General features: G+C 39.9%; 1 protein-coding gene and 1 long non-coding RNA gene across 7 annotated transcripts in view; one reads left to right on the forward strand and one right to left on the reverse strand.

Moving 5' to 3' along the window:
• The window catches only part of SNX14 (sorting nexin 14), a 152,241-nt gene that overhangs the window by 8,772 nt on the left and 139,801 nt on the right, over window positions 1-3,668 (forward strand). The window lies entirely within an intron of this gene.
• On the reverse strand, window positions 2,596-3,089 carry LOC109299898. The gene is made up of 2 exons (XR_002098049.1): window positions 3,051-3,089; window positions 2,596-2,760 (listed from the first exon to the last, which is right to left on the reverse strand). It is a non-coding gene; the product is annotated as an uncharacterized LOC109299898 (long non-coding RNA).

A 3,668-nucleotide genomic window follows, 5' to 3' on the forward strand; every position in this document is an offset into this window, starting at 1 on the left:
GGCTGGAGCCTCTGTCCTGCTTCTAGACAAGTGGCATGCAGCAGCGGGAGCTGCCCTGACCTCCCCATGCCTCCTGAATGAACAGCGGCTTTGTCCTGTGCCCCTGGCTGGGTGAGCAGTGGCACAGCATTACGTGTGCCCAATCCAGGGGTACACCCCCCACCAATTGCTGCTCCAAGGGCCTTGCCCTGCCACTGCTCCCCCGGAGGAGGGGCAGGGTGGGATGAAGCTGATGTTCACCTGGGAGGCTGGGGCACCTCCTGCTGCTGTGTGCTGCTTGTCCGGAGGCAGCACAGTGGCTCAATCCTGCCCTGGCTGGGCGAGTGGCAGGAGAGCATAGAGATGTAAAATTTCCAGAAATTTTGAAGCCATGGGGAAAAAACTGAAATTTTGGGAAAAATTTAAATATGCAATGCTTGTTTTATTAGCACCCTTTACAAATCTGAATTCACTTTACTACTTTAAGAAAATAAAATATATTATGTATAACTTGATTTGCTCATAAAATTGTTTAGTATACTTATTAAATTTAAAAGTGTAGTTTATTCAGACACTAATTACAAATTTACTATTTGAGTTTACTTTAAAATGTTTTTCATTTTTGTTCCAAATGGAGCTACAAACTGCTGAACTCTAAGCAACCTAGCATCTCTTAGTTTTTGCCAGTTTATGAGTAGGCAAAAATTAAAGCTGAAAAAAGAAGAAACCAGCAACATTATAGTAAAACAAAGAAAGTTATTATGTAATCTGGACTTAGTCTCCTCCACAGTGTCAAGCAGATACAGAAAGCATTCATTTTTAGAAAAAGAGCTGGGGGGGGGAACCCCAAGTCATTGAATCCAAATTTTGCTATGAAACTTTGTCTAATTGGTCTCATTTTCTGAGCTGTCACTATCAGCAGTTTCTGATTCTTCTGATCCTTCATTTTTATCATCTTCATGGACTTCTGAAAATTGAAGGCTTGCCCGAATTGAGACAAGCTTCTCTACTCTTTCATATGTTAATTTATTTCTTGATTTGGTGCGAGTATTTCCAAACATAGACCAGTTTTTTTTTCACATGCTGCAGAAGATGGAGGAATCTGAAGCAGGCAAGAAGCAAGAGGAGTTAGAGGCTGTGCCAGGCAAAGAACTTGCCACCATGCTGCAGATACCTGAAGATGTTCTGTATTGTGTAACATTTGAAAGTACCTTTCCAACATGAAGTCCTAAGTGTGTTGCTGCTTTTGTAATCCAGTCAAATGCAGTAGCAGTGCTATCCTCACTAACATTTCTGCCTTTGAATTTTGGATCTGAGAGACTTGCAGCAGCATGAATTGATTGGCAACAAAATTCTTCCTGTCTGTTACTAAAGTCCTTCACTCTTCTTTCTTCTATACGTGTAAGTGAAGATGCACTTAAATTCTCAAAAACAGTTGATTTTTATCTGGGCCATTTGTAAGGAATGTCTGACAGAAGTGCACTGTCTGATTCAGGTGCAGTGATTACTGAAGAAATTGGCTTTAGAATCTACAGGGAGTTCTGCAGCTGAATCCAGAAGACACCCTCATCAAGTACAATGTTCCTTCCACTTCTGGGTACTTTAAGATCCTCCATCATTACTGTTTCTTGAAGAGCTTCTTTCTTTTTTAGTAAACTTTCAAATGAGCTCACCACTCCACCCCATCTAGTTTTACTGCAGAGTTCGAATATCACAATTTTATTCTTTGCATTCTTTTTTCCTGCTTCTTAAAGACTGCAGCTACAATATGAGTAGCTTTTACATGTTTCATAATTTCTTTTGCTTTTCTATAGAACTTTTGCAGTGTCCAACTTTATGATGTTATTAAGAAGCAAGATTAGCCCATGGGATGCACATCCCATTGTAGTAGTATGTGAATATTTATCCATTATGATCTCCCATGCTGCTTTCATGTTACTTGCCTTTTCAGTCAAAAAAGCAAATACTTTACCACTCCCAATCTTTTGTAGGACTTCACATATTTTACTACTGTTATACTCTGCAGTATGCCTGTTCTCTCTTGTTTCAATTCTTCTGTAAAAACTGGTTGAGGCATTGTTATCACAAAGTTTATGATTCCTTCTTCCTGCACATTTGTCCATCCATCTGTAAGTACTGCAAGATGCAGTGCTTTGTTGATTTTTTTTTTTTTTTTTTTTCCCCCCTTGCACAAATTGCGTTACACTTTCATATTCTGACACTTTTTTTTTTTTTTTTAAAGAGACTTGCTCAAAGAATGTCTGCTGGGCAAATGGTATGATGGTCTTAGTAGTTTAAAAGCTTCCTGCCAGTATGCGTTTTCAGTTACTGACAGTGGTGTCCCAGAAGAATACACTGCTCTTGCAAGAGCTTCATCAATTTTTTCCTGATCTTCAGGTGTCATCTTGTCTACAAATTAAGCTATTGAGAGTCTTCTGTGTACAGTTGGTTGCAATATTTGGTTACCTGAGGATGGTGATTGGGCAACCCTTTGTGTTGCTGATGTAACAGAAGCAGCAGCAGCAGGAGGACTTCTGGATCGAGAAAGTTGGAAAGAGCTACTTGCATTTCCATCATGATCTACCTTCTTACATACACTCATGAAGGGGTTTTCAGTGTCTGCAGGACACTTGTTACATACAAGGATGTGTTGGTCATCCTAGTAGCATTTGGAAATTCATATTTCATTTGACAGTATTTGCAAATCACATTTTCTTTCCCTCAAAATAACTTGCAGTGAGGAAATGCTTCCATATGCTAGAAGTTGGTCACGCCATTTTGCTGAGGGAGAAAAAACAAAAATGTAATTTAGTGGCTAGCTTGAATATATATGTACACTAAGCTACAGCATGTACAAACTTAGTAATGGATGGAGGAAAGACATCCTCAGAGTTAACTGTGAACAATTTCCCTGCCCTGCAGGCTTCCCCTCACTGCTAAGGTTGAATGATTTGTCACAAAACATCAGATTAGTAGGAATTCATTTATGAATTGCATAGGTTATGAAAATATTACTAAGACAGCCTAAATATAATTTAACATACTGAATTCAGATAAATTTAAATTCTTACCTCTCAATAAAGGAATATACTTTCTTTCAGCTCCTTTGTGCTGCTTCTGTACTTCTGTGGATCTTGAGGTCACAGGGCTGGGAGGAAGCAGGTTCCTTCCAACTCCAGAAGCTTTAGACTTGCTCTGTCTGCTCTCCTGAGGCTTTTGAGCAAGCAGAGCAGTAAGCTCCTTGTTTCTAATCTCTACAGGAACAAACGGATGCTGCTGCCAGTGTCTGCTGCCAGTGTCCACTCCCAGTCCTTTGAGGCCTAGTCAGGAGGACAGAAGTAGATCCACCAACCTCTAGATCAAAAGTCAACAGTAGAGGAAAAGTCCACAAGCAAAGAAGGCACTGAATCCTTGTTGCTTCTCTTGTGAAAATGCCAGTGCCCCATGGGGGCAGAAACGCATCTTGCTCTTGCATTTGAGAGTTGTACTGTACTGCTTGTCCTTGGTGTACAGGAATTGTAATGATCTGATACTGTAGATAGCCTTACATAAACGTCTTCCTGTTACATAGTTATTAAAAAACATTTTTCCAGAGGAAAGGGTAGCAATATATGAACACCTTGTCTTAAACATTTTATTAATAGAATCATAGAAGTAGGGTCGGAAGGGACCTTGTAAATCTTCAAGTC

The sequence above is a fragment of the Gavialis gangeticus genome, unplaced genomic scaffold, assembly GCF_001723915.1.
Source record: "Gavialis gangeticus isolate Ggan-Ray unplaced genomic scaffold, GavGan_comp1, whole genome shotgun sequence".
Lineage (NCBI taxonomy): Eukaryota > Metazoa > Chordata > Crocodylia > Gavialidae > Gavialis > Gavialis gangeticus.